This window comes from Festucalex cinctus, chromosome 16 (genome assembly GCF_051991245.1).
Source record: "Festucalex cinctus isolate MCC-2025b chromosome 16, RoL_Fcin_1.0, whole genome shotgun sequence".
NCBI classification, from domain to species: Eukaryota; Metazoa; Chordata; class Actinopteri; order Syngnathiformes; family Syngnathidae; genus Festucalex; species Festucalex cinctus.
In genome coordinates this window covers 855,828-868,986 of record NC_135426.1, presented here as the reverse complement: position 1 = coordinate 868,986, position 13,159 = coordinate 855,828, and the positions used below count along the sequence as shown (strand labels likewise).

The 13,159-nt window shown below is 52.5% G+C and overlaps 1 long non-coding RNA gene across 1 annotated transcript in view; it reads left to right on the top strand.

Annotated features, from left to right (window-relative positions):
• LOC144003181 (uncharacterized) overlaps nt 1-4,639 on the top strand; it is a 32,241-nt gene extending 27,602 nt beyond the window's left edge. Inside the window, exon 3 of the long non-coding RNA XR_013278903.1 lies at nt 4,227-4,639. This is a non-coding gene — a long non-coding RNA (uncharacterized LOC144003181). The remainder of the gene's footprint in view (nt 1-4,226) is intronic.
• The last annotated feature ends 8,520 nt before the right edge of the window (nt 4,640-13,159 follow it).

Below are 13,159 nucleotides of genomic sequence, written 5' to 3'. Positions count from 1 at the left end.
AAGGCGTGGCAGACTTGGAAGACTTGGAAGGCGTGGCGTGGAATACTTGGAAGACTTGGAAGGCGTGGCGTGGAATACTTGGAAGACTTGGAAGGCGTGGCGTGGAATACTTGGAAGACTTGGAAGGCGTGGCGTAGCAGACTTGGTAGACTTGGCAGACTTGGTAGACTTGGTAAAAAGACACCACTGTGATACAACATGCAAACATGAAGACATGCAGACAATGCTCCCACACCCGCGTGAGACAAACACCACTCCCTTATACCAACACTAATGACAATAACAGGACACAGCAGGGAGGGGGAACCAATCAGCAATACACACCAGGAAGGGAAGACACAAGCAGGTGGACAAGGTTAACCATAACGAGACTGGGGGAAAAGACAGGAACACCAGACAACCAACACTCACCAAAATAAAACAAAAACCCAACCCAAACAAAACCGAAACATGACAGTACCCCCCCACCAAGGGACGGCTCCCAGACGTCCCAAAAAAAACAAGCCAAAACGAGGAGAGCGGGGACGGGAACGGGAGCAACACACAGCCCTCAACCAGGGTAAGAATATGAGGCAACTAAGGGGCGAAAGACTGCCTTACAAAAGTCCATGAAATCCGCATCGGGGGGCGGCCCAGGCGGCGGCATTAATGCGGGCTCAAGGGGCGGAAACAGGGGTGGCGCCGCCAAGGGCCGGTCCACGCGGTGGGCCCTTCTCTTGCGCCGCCAGGCGCTGGGTCCCAGATCCGCCGCCGTAACTGTGCTGGCCGGGGCGGACCACAGGCCCAGAGACTTTGACCTGGGGCAGAGACGAGGAAGCTGGGGACTTGACCTGGGGCAGAGACGAGGAAGCTGGGGACTTGACCTGGGGCAGAGACGAGGAAGCTGGGGACTTGACCTGGGGCAGAGACAAGGAAGCTGGGGACTTGACCTGGGGCTGAGACGAGGAAGCTGGGGACTTGACCTGGGGCTGAGACGAGGAAGCTGGGAACTTGACCTGGGTCGAGACGAGGAAGCTGGAGAAGGCGGCAACTCTGCCGTGACGAGGGGAACTGAGATGCCAATTGGCCGCGACAAGGGGACCTGAGACGCCAGGGGGTGCATCGCCCCGGAGCAGAGAGGCCAGGGGCTGTGTTGGCCAGGGACAGAGAGGCCAGGAGCTGCGTCGGCCAGGGACAGAGGGGCCAGGGGCTGCAGCGGCACAGACGAATCGGCCAGGGGCTGCGGTGGCAGAGGCACCGGAGTTACGCTCGGGGGCGGTAGCGGCACAGGCGTAGAGTCCAGGGGCGGCAGCAGCACAGGCGAAGAGGCCAGGGGCTGAAGCAGCAGCAGCGGCACAGGCGAAGAGGCCAGGGGCTGAAGCAGCAGCAGCGGCACAGGGCGGCCGAGGCGCCGGGACCAGGGCCTGAAGCCGGCGGGACGCCGGGACAGGGACCTGAAGCCGGCGGGGCGCCGGGACGGGGACCTGAGGCCGGCGGGGCACCAGGACGGGGACCTGAGGCCGGCGGGGCGCCGGGACGGGGACCTGAGGCCGGCGGGGCGCCGGGACGGGGTCCTGAGGCCGGCGGGGCGCCGAGACGGGGTCCTGAGGCCGGCGGGGCGCCAAAACGGGGACTAGAGGCCGGCGGGGAGCCGGAACGGGGACTTGAGGCCGGCGCGGAGCCGGAACAGGGACTTGGTGCTTCCGCTGGGTCCGGGTTGGTGGGAGCATTCTGTTACCCCGGGTTTACACTGGATGCGGTTGCGGTGCGGTTGCGGTACGTTCCGGCGACGCAAGCAATTAGATTCCATTCATTCGAATGGTGCAGTTTACACCGCTTGCGGGTGCGTTGCGTGTCGACTGCGTCTCAGCTGCGGCGTGCCGCAGCCCTTCCGCAAGGATAGACCTATTTTCTATTTTTGCCGGACGCCGCAGCGGTTGGCCTCCGGCAAATGGCAAGCTAGCACAAAACACATCAAGCGGGAGAGGAAGACCGACGCAGTTTCAAAATAAATTTCCGGTTACCTTTCAAGATAAAACACTTGCCAGCTCCTATTTCGCAAGCATGCTAGCAAAACGTGATGTGGGCGTAGACGGGCCTGGAGTTAACGTGCGAGGGGCTCATTCACGGTTTAGACATCAGCGAACATGGACGAGGAGAGGTTTATATTGGAGGTAGAAAGCCACAAAATAATAAAAGTCCACCTCTCTTTCTGCTTCTCTGTTGAGCACAGACTTTCTGTGTGTTTGTCGTTGTTTTTAATGCCACATGATCGCGCGCGGTCACGCGAGACACGGCGGGAAATGGTCGGCGACGGAGCTGCGCGGAGCAGGTGGGGATTGGCCAAAAAATTGACGCGTCCGGAGCACGCAGTCAAGACGCACCGCGCACGCAACCGGTGTAAACCCGGGGTTACGGTGGGGTGTAATGGATGGACCCAGAGGCGGAATAAACAGGCAGGGAGAAGTGGAATGACAGCAACTAGAATGACTTTATTGACTGTGTGAAACGTGGATAGACTTGGCATGACGAACTGGGGGTGAACTGGTATGACGAACGGGGGCAGAAAGGGCATGATGAACCTGGCGTGGACTGAGGCTGAGACTTGGCGTGGATGACTTGGCGTGGATGACTTGGAAGACTTGGCGTGGCGTGGAAGACCTGGCGTGACGTGGATGACTTGGGAGACCTGGCGTGACGTGGATGACTTGGGAGACTTGGCGTGGCGTGATGCAGAGACTTGGCGTGGCGTGATGCAGAGACTGGGCGTGGCGTGATGCAGAGACTGGGCGTGGCGTGATGCAGAGACTGGGCGTGGCGTGATGCAGAGACTTGGCGTGGCGTGATGCAGAGACTTGGCGTGGCGTGATGCAGAGACTTGGCGTGGCAGACTTGCCGTGGCGTGGCAGACTTGGAAGGCGTGGCGTGGCAGACTTGGAAGACTTGGAAGACGTGGCGTGGAATACTTGGAAGACTTGGAAGGCGTGGCGTGGAATATTTGGAAGACTTGGAAAGCGTGGCGTGGTAGACTTGGTAGACTTGGTAGACTTGGTAAAAAAAAGACACCACTGTGATACAACATGCAAACATGAAGACATGCAGACAATGCTCCCACACCCGCGTGAGACAAACACCACTCCCTTATACCAACACTAATGACAATAACAGGACACACCTGGGAGACACAGCAGGGAGGGGGAACCAATCAGCAATAAACACCAGGAAGGGAAGACACAAGCAGGTGGACAAGGTTAACCATAACGAAACTGGGGGGAAAAGACAGGAACACCAGACAACCAACACTCAACAAAATAAAACAAAAACCCAACCCAACCCAAACAAAACCGAAACATGACATAAATAAATAATAATAACAATTAGTTTGAAACCCTGCATGATGATGACAAACTTCATCAATCACAACTTCCTCATTCAAAGTTCATAACTACCTCACAGAATTGACGATTTGCATCAGTTTATGTTTAAAATAGCTCATGGATGATGTAATGTAACTACATAAACACTACAAAAAAAAACATGACCATCAAATCGCTTCATGTTTAAGTAGAAAAATCCAAACATTGCTGCACAGCTTGCAAGAAGTGGAGTCGCGATGTAAACGAATGCAGAAGATATCGAGTGATGTGTCGGTCGCGAACGAGCCTGTACGAAGAGCCGTTCTTTGAAGTGAACGACGAGAACCGGCACCGTCATCCCCCCCCCCTCCTCTCTCTCTCTCTCTCTACCTATGTCGCTCTCTCTTTTTCACGTGTCTGAAGCAAGATTTGGCAGTGTCTCAGCTGCCATGCTCAGAGAGGGAGGGGAGGATGGTGGTTGGGGGTGGTACTGCACGCGGAGCACATGCTCCGCCTCGTCTGCGCAGCCGCAGACAGAGAGAGACAGGAGAAGGAGAAAACAGGAGGGGAAAGGACGACACACAAACGCGGGTTGTACAAGATGAGCTGAACACGCAGTAACTGTCAGGGTTACGGCTTCATGAGCCCCGTTCCCCTCCTTCCTGTGTGTGTGTGTGGGTGTGTGAGAGAGACAAGGCAGTTAATTAGGCGGATGGGAAGCAGCTGGAGCAGCAGCCAGGTGTGGAGAATCACATTGCCAGCCTTCTTAAGCCAGCCCCGGACCACAGCTCAGCGCCAGAACGTCTTGAGTAGTACACCAGTCAGTTGTGTCCAGTTTACTTACTCACTTGCTTGGCTCGCTCCTTAACTATTGGTGTTCCTCCTGTCCAGGTCATCTCCACCGGCTCCCGCCTTGCTTGCTCACCTGCCATCCTGTCTGCCATCCTGTCTGCCATCCTGCCTGCCATCCTGCCTGCCTGCTTGCCTGCCTGCCTGCTTGCCTACCGGCCGGTTCACCCGCTCACCACCTGTTTCTCTGCTCCTGGTCATCCTCCACCCTGCGGACACTCTCCAGATCAAGTTGGCCCGCTTGCCTGTTCCACTCACCTCTGCTCATTAAAGATACTTGCACCTGCCATTCTTGTCTCGTCGTACCTGCATTTGGGTCCTCCCTGCACCCCCCATCCTAACATTACGTTCTGGCCAAAACATTGACCCCGCAGGTACTGACCCCGCCCAACGCAACCAAGCCGCTCAAGGACTACTCCTCGAACAACACGACCAAGCCCTTCATGTTCTCCTCGCAAAGGTAAAGGAATTTTCCCAAGTATTATCTTCCGTCCAAGACCAGTTGGCAATGTTGCAGACCCACGGACAATTCTCCTCGCCGCCGCCACAGCCGCCCACTCACACTCCACCCGTACAAGCACAGGTAGCTCAGGAACCCTTTGTCCCCGCCCCGGCGCCTTATTACGGCGACTTGGGTTCATGTCGAGCCTTCTTGGTACAATGCGCTATAGTTTTTGAGCAACAGCCCCATTCTTATGCCTCTGATCGTGCAAAAATCGCCTACCTGATAGGTTGCCTTCGAGGGGCTGCGCTCGCCTGGGCTTCCGCCGAATGGGAGCGTCAATCACTGGTGTGCGCTTCCTATCCTGCATTCACGGAGGAGATGAGGAAGATTTTTGACCACCCGGTGCGCGGTAAGGAAGCAGCTAAACGTTTGATGTCTCTCCGCCAGGGCTCCCGAAGTGTAGCTGAGTTTTCAGTAGAGTTCCGTACGCTCGCAGCCGAGAGCAACTTTAATAATGAAGCACTCCAGGAGGTATTCCTTCGCGCCCTTAACGACTCTCTTAAGGACGAATTAGCCTCCCGCGACGAACCCGCGGACCTAGACCGTCTCATTGAGCTAGCTATCCGTATTGACTGTCGGCTCAGAGAACGTCAGAGACAGCGCCGTTCGGCACCAGCTCCGCGCCCCGTCTCACCGCCAGCAGTTCCAGCCATTCAGCCCAATGTAGCCCCCATGCTAGCCTTGCGTCCCGCCGACACTCCAGAGCCAATGCAGCTAGGGGGCGCCAGATTGACTCAGGAGGAGAGGGCACGGAGACTTAGTAACCGGTTATGCTTGTACTGCGGTCAAGGAGGTCACTTCATTCAGTCTTGCCAGATAAGACCAGTAAAAGGGGGGGCTCACCAGTAACTGGGGAGAGACTGGTGAGCCAGACAAACAGCTCCTCATCCCATCGCTTAGTGCTCTCAGCCACCTTGTCACACCAGCACCAGTCCAGGACAGTTTCTGCATTAGTCGATTGCGGAGCAGACGAGAACCTCATTGACTACAGTTTGGTAAAAGAACTTGGGTTAGAGACGCGCCCCTTGTCGACCCCGTTTAGAACCACTGCGCTTAACGGACAGTTATTGTGCCATGTCACGCAACAAACCACGCCTGTTTCCCTCTGTCTCTCTGGTAACCATTTTGAGGAGCTCAGCCTCTTTGTTTTTGATTGCCCCCGGTCTCCCGTGGTATTGGGGTTACCATGGCTCAAGAAACATAATCCTGAGATTGATTGGGCCATCCCAAAACAGACTGCATGGAGTGAGACCTGCCATGAGGGTTGTTTGCGTTCAGCCCAAGTTCCCATCCAGAGCACTAAGGCACCTGAACCCCCCGATCTCAGTACAGTCCCTCGCTGCTATCACGACCTCAGTCGGGTTTTTTCCAAGGACAGAGCTGCGTCACTACCACCTCACAGGCCTTACGATTGTGCCATTGATCTGCTGCCAGGTGCCACCCTTCCCAGCAGCCGTCTCTACAACATCTCACGACCAGAGAGGGAGGCGATGGAGAAATACATCACAGAGTCTCTGGCTGCAGGCATCATCCGCCCCTCGTCCTCTCCCGTTGGTGCTGGTTTTTTTTTCGTTGGAAAGAAAGATAAGACTCTACGATCATGCATAGATTACCGGGGACTTACCCCGGGTTTTCACCGGTTGCGGTTGCGGTGCGGTTGCGGTGCGGTCCGGCGACGCAAGCAATTAGATTCCATTCATTCGAATGGTGCAGTTTACACCGCTTGCGGGTGCGTTGCGTGTCGACTGCGGAAGGCCTGCGGCGTGCCGCAAGCCTTCCGCAAGGATAGACCTATTTTCTATTTTTGCCGGACGCCGCAGCGGTAGGCCTCCGGCAAATGGCAAGCTAGCACAAAACACATCGAGCGGGACAGGAAGACCGAGGCAGTTTCAAAATAAATTTCCGGTTACCTTTCAGAATAAAACACTCGCCAGCTCCTATTTCGCAAGTTTTTCAGCAAAACGTGACGTGGGCGTCGCCGGGCCATGTGCTCATTCACGGTTTAGACACCAGCGAACATGGACGAGGAGAGGTTTATATTGGAGGTGGAAAACCACAAAATAATATATGACACGGCACATCCTTTTTATAAGGACTGTAATGTATTGTGAGTTTGATGTTCGCGATTGCTTGTTGTGCCCGTCTCGCTTGCCGTACTGAGCGGCAGCCGGACGGGGAAGACAGAAATAAAGAGTGGACCCGCACTGACCCGACTCTCGTTATTAATATACTTTACAAGGACAACCAAAAAAAGGATGCTGCATGGAATCTCATAGCAGAAGAAGAAGAAAAAGTTAAATCAAAAGAAGTCCACCTCTCTTTCTGCTTCTCTGTTGAGCACAGACATTCTGTATGTTTGTCGTTGTGAAATGCCACATGATCGCGCGCGCGCGGTCCCGCGAGACACGTTGGGAAGTGGGCGGCGACGGAGCTGCCGGACCGCAGCTGTGCGGAGCCGGTGTGGATTGACAAAAAAATTGACCCGTCCGGAGCACGCAGTCAAGACGCACCGCACCGCAACCGCATCCAGTGAAAACCCGGGGTTAACGAGATCACGGTCAGGAACAAATACCCCATTCCACTCATTGAATCCGCATTCACTCCCCTCCACGGCGCGTGTGTTTTCACCAAGCTCGATCTGCGCAACGCCTACCACTTGGTCCGGATAAGAGAGGGGGATGAATGGAAAACTGCCTTCAACACCCCCCTTGGACACTATGAATATCTGGTCATGCCCTTTGGACTAACAAACGCCCCTGCAGTTTTCCAAGCTCTGCTGAACGATGTTCTCAGAGATATGATCAATAAGTTTGTGTTTGTTTACTTGGATGACATCTTAATCTTCTCAGGATCCCAGTCAGAGCATGAGGAGCACGTTCGGCGAATTCTCCAGAGGCTCCTAGAGAACAGACTTTACGTCAAAGCAGAAAAATGTGAGTTCCATGTCTCCAAGACCACCTTTCTGGGGTACGTAATCTCTAAGGGAGAACTGTGTATGGACCCAGCCAAGTTAACGGCAGTCTCAGAATGGCCACAACCAACTAATCGCAAGCAGCTTCAACGTTTCCTAGGCTTTGCTAATTTCTACAGAAGATTCATTAGGAATTATAGTCATGTTGCGGCCCCCCTCACAGCTCTTACCTCCACTTCAATTCCTTTCCGCTGGTCTCAAGAGGCAGATTCCGCCTTTGCCAACCTCAAACACCGGTTTACGGCAGCTCCTGTCCTCGTCCATCCTGATCCCTCACACCAGTTCATCGTAGAGGTTGACGCGTCCGAGACAGGTGTTGGAGCCGTACTGTCCCAGCGCCATGCAGAGGATGGTAAGATACATCCGTGTGCCTTCTTTTCCCGCAAGTTATCCCCGACAGAGCGCAACTACAGTATTGGGGACCGAGAGCTCCTGGCCGTCAAACTCGCCTTGGAGGAGTGGCGGCATCTCCTAGAAGGAGCAGAAGTACCTTTTGTGGTATGGACGGACCACAAGAATTTAGAGTACCTTAAGGCTGCCAAACGACTGAACCCCAGACAGGCCAGATGGTCCCTCTTCTTTTCCCGATTTAATTTCACCTTATCCTATGTCCCAGGTTCCAGGAACACCAAACCAGATGCCTTATCCCGCCAGTTTACTACCACAAAGCCCAAGGAGGATCAAGAATCTATCCTCCCGCCCACCTGTTTCGTGGGATCAGTCGAACTGACTATAGAGACCCTAGTCAAGAACGCGCAGAAAGAGCAACCAGATCCTCGAGGTGGGTCCCCGAGAACTCTGTTTGTCCCTGATAATGTCCGCCCGCAGGTTCTCAAATGGGCTCATGCCTCTCGCCTCACATGCCACCCGGGAGTGAGGAGAACCCTGTCAGTTCTTCATCAGAGATTCTGGTGGCGCACCATGGGGGCTGACACACGGGAGTACATCGCAGCCTGTCCCGTATGTGCCCGCAACAAGAACTCCACCAGACCCAGTGCTGGGTGCCTCCGTCCATTGCCGGTCCCCAGTCGTCCTTGGTCCCATATTGCCCTTGATTTCGTCTCCGGTCTCCCCCCATCTCATGGGTATACTGTAATTCTTACTATCATTGACAGATTCTCCAAGGCCGCACACTTTGTCCCTCTGGTCAAGCTCCCCTCAGCCACAGAAACTGCAGACCTGTTAGTTCAACATGTTTTTCGTCTCCACGGCATACCACATAACATAGTCTCTGACAGGGGTCCTCAGTTTACATCACTTGTCTGGAAATCCTTCTGTTCAGCCCTGGGCATGTCAGTGAGCCTCTCATCTGGGTACCACCCCCAAACCAATGGCCAGTCTGAACGGGCAAACCAGCAACTGGAGACCTCCCTCAGATGCATGTCTCACCAAAACCCATCCGCCTGGAGCACCTTTCTCCCCTGGGTTGAATACGCCCACAATGCCCTGCCTAACGCCTCCCTAGGTATGTCACCTTTCCGCTGCTCCTTAGGCTATCAACCTCCCCTGTTTCCTGCCCAGGAGAAGGACCTGGCAGTCCCTTCCGTTCGAGCCCACTTGAGCCGCTGTGCCAGGGTCTGGAAACGAGCCCGTGCCTCTCTCCTCCAGTCCACAGTTCGTTCGGCGACACAAGCTAACCGTCGCCGCTTGCCGGCGCCCTCCTACACCGTGGGCCAGAAGGTTTGGCTGAATGCCAAAGACCTCCCTTTGAAGGTTAGTTCTCGAAAATTGCCGCCTCGATTCATAGGTCCATATGAAATCGAGAAAATAATCAACCCTTGTGCTGTGCGACTCAAGTTGCCTACCTCTCTCCGTATTCATCCGACATTCCACGTATCACAAGTTAAACCGTTTGTCTCTAGTCCATTAGCCCCGCAGGGTCCCACCCCCCCACCCCCGCAGGTTGTGGATGGCGGCCCTGCCTACAAGGTCCGCCGCCTGCTGGACGTCCGTCGCCGGGGGCGTGGCTACCAATACCTGGTGGATTGGGCTGGTTACGGCCCGGAGGAAAGGAGCAGGGTTCCGGGTAGTTGGATCCTGGATAAGTCCCTCATCGCGGACTTTAACCATCGGCGTGCGCCGGGTGGCGCCCGTAAGGGGGGGGGGGTACTGTCAGGGTTACGGCTTCATGAGCCCCGTTCCCCTCCTTCCTGTGTGTGTGTGTGGGTGTGTGAGAGAGACAAGGCAGTTAATTAGGCGGATGGGAAGCAGCTGGAGCAGCAGCCAGGTGTGGAGAATCACATTGCCAGCCTACTTAAGCCAGCCCCGGACCACAGCTCAGCGCCAGAACGTCTTGAGTAGTACACCAGTCAGTTGTGTCCAGTTTACTTACTCACTTGCTTGGCTCGCTCCTTAACTATTGGTGTTCCTCCTCGCTTTGCTGGACCGCGGTTGACGGCTTCTTTCTTTGGTGGTGGTCCTTATGCATGCCAGATCCGTCGCACCAGCATCTACTGAAACTCAACAGAAGTACCCTCTCCCTCCCACAGCCCCTTGAATCAGTTGGTGCTGGTGTCTGTGGTTCTCACTTTGCTTTATCTATCCTTCCCTCCTTCCTCTCTTTAGTTTTTCCTCTGGTCACTTGAGATCTTAATTTATTAGAAGTATGAGGTTTCTGGGGTTGGCATAAGACTCTGGTTTTGTAACCACGCAGGAGGGGTCTTGTTGGTGCTGGACTTCACCTTGATGGATTGGATGTACTGGCTTCTATGGATCTCACTCTGCCTTATCGATCCTTCCCTCCTTCCTCTCTTTAGTTTTTCCTCTGGGCTCTTGAGATCTCGCTAAATTTGCTGGAATTTAGAGGCTTCCGGGGTTGGCGTAAGACTTTGATTTTGTAATCATGGGGAAGGCAGGAAGTGTTTGGTCGGTGCTGGATTTCACTTTGATTTACCTTTCTTTTCTCTTTATTTCTTTTTTTTTCCTGACCTTTTCTCTGGTCTCCTGACCATTTAAACCTCACGACTCTGGCAAGATTCTGAAGTACCTGGTTAAGGCGAAGGGTAATGGGATATTTATAAGGTTTTAGGTGAATGAATGAGTATAAATTTATACGTATTTGCACGCACGCACGCGCACGTACGCAAACGCACACACGCAAACGCACGCACGCACGCACGCAAACGCACGCACACATACACACAAAAAAAAAAAAAAAAGTACGTCTTGAGTAGTACACCAGTCAGTTGTGTCCAGTTTACTTACTCACTTGCTTGGCTCGCTCCTTAACTATTGGTGTTCCTCCTGTCCAGGTCATCTCCACCGGCTCCCGCCTTGCTTGCTCACCTGCCATCCTGTCTGCCATCCTGCCTGCCATCCTGCCTGCCTGCTTGCCTGCCTGCCTGCTTGCCTACCGGCCGGTTCACCCGCTCACCACCTGTTTCTCTGCTCCTGGTCATCCTCCACCCTGCGGACACTCTCCAGATCAAGTTGGCCCGCTTGCCTGTTCCACTCACCTCTGCTCATTAAAGATACTTGCACCTGCCATTCTTGTCTCGTCGTACCTGCATTTGGGTCCCCCCTGCACCCCCATCCTAACAGTAACATTTGGAGAGATTTAAGAAAATGGATGGAATGGGTTACACGTAAAAAAAAATAATAAAATAAAATAAAAAAAAATAAAAATAAAAAAAATAAATAAACGTGTAGCAACAAATACAGTAGCTATAGTTGTTAAAGATTAAATGAAAGTGAAATACAACTTAAATGTACTTAGACAGTGTACATTGCACTAGACTAGACGGAGAAATAAATCAAGAAATAAGGTTTGGCAAATAAATGTGAAATACAATACATAAAACTGAAAATAGCTAAATACATGCAAGAAATTGAGTTAGTGCAGTAGTTCCGTATTGTAGAGCTTATTTAGATGTATAATGAAGTGTAATAATAATAAGAATAATTTTATACCACCTTAGAGAATAAAATTTCCAGGTATAATGAATTAACTTGATTTATTACTGGAAGATACATTTTATTATCATAAAGCACCAACTCTTCATCAGGGAATGTCAGTGTGTTCGTTTTTATCCACTAGATGGAGTCATGGGGCAAATATTTATTACTGGCTGGGGACTTTCTGCCTGTGTCCTGTTTATTGGTAGTGTGCACAAAACTGTAGCTCTTGTCCCTTTGATATCATACAAAAATGATGGTTACTTTGATGTTTTGTGTATTTAGACAACGAAATAAGAGCTTCAGCAGTTTTCGCCAAAACTGAAATAAAAAGGGCGAACTGTGGCTTTAAAATCTCCTAATTAGCGTGGAAAAGTACCGTAATAGGAATCACGAATGTTTGTGCCTTTGCACAAGCACGAAACAGGAAATCTAAGACAGTAGGTCGCCAGTGCGCATGCCCGCGCCTCCGCCCAGCCGTGCACGAGCTCCGCACTCACACAAGACGTGGGCGCCATCTTGTTTCTCGTCGACGGCGGGCTCGAGTGATTAGAACAAGGGATACATCCTCTTTAAAAGCCCGATACGGCTAATCCACTACATACGAAATGTACGCAGTGGCGTCAAGTGGACCTCAAAATGCCTCAAATTAAAGGAGCTGTTGTCGATGTGCTTCGCTGCGACATTTTTTGGCTAATGGCGCCGAGATGGCTCTCCGGCTGAGCCCCTCTCCCCTCACAGCTCAGAGCCCGCCCACTGAATACTAAACGCATGATGTCATCGAAATCAAACTGCTTCACGCACATAGGCAAAAAACAAAAAATCAACACGCTTTTACTTTGATTCTTGTGAGTGACTGTCATTAATATGCCATCATCGTAAGGTTGTTGGAAAAAAAAAAACCCAAACAAAAAAAAAAAAAAAACAGGCGACAGTTGATTGAAAAGTTTTCTCCTCTCGGGCAGTTTACGCGCTGTGTCCTCCCCCGAGCACCTCCGCCTTGACGCTGGCTGGAAACAGCTGACTTTTTAAGTCGCTCCACGGCCAACTTAGCGTCGGGCTAAACATAAGAGAAAGGAATGCAAAGGGGAGAAACGGGCAGCCTCTTGTTTGCTTTGCTGTGCTGCGCCTCGGAAAAAAAACTGCCGCTGCTGTGACGCCAGTGCGCATGCGCGAGGAACTGCACTTTGATTGTGGGGGAGGGGAACGCGCTGCATGTAATCGATGAGGACATCCTCGCCAACGTTGTGATGTCAAAGGGAATTCTACACAGGCTTGACACGACGTCATATAGAGATTGGAGACATTCCATATGATGCGATGCACCGCGTTTATGCAAGTCTATCAGTTCAATAAAGTAGTGACCCATGACACCCCCTTCTGACTTTTGTTGCTACATATGTTCAATTATGTCTATTGTTGAAAGTATCCGATAATAATTCTGCTCTCTTCAGCCACATTCCGTTGTGAACTTGTGATTGTCCTCATTGGGTTCACAGTGAATGGCCACCAGGAATATCTGCACCTATCCCACAACCTATTTCTTCCTCTGTGGTATTTTTCCAAATATTGGGTATATCAAGACAACCATATTGTGTTATTTGA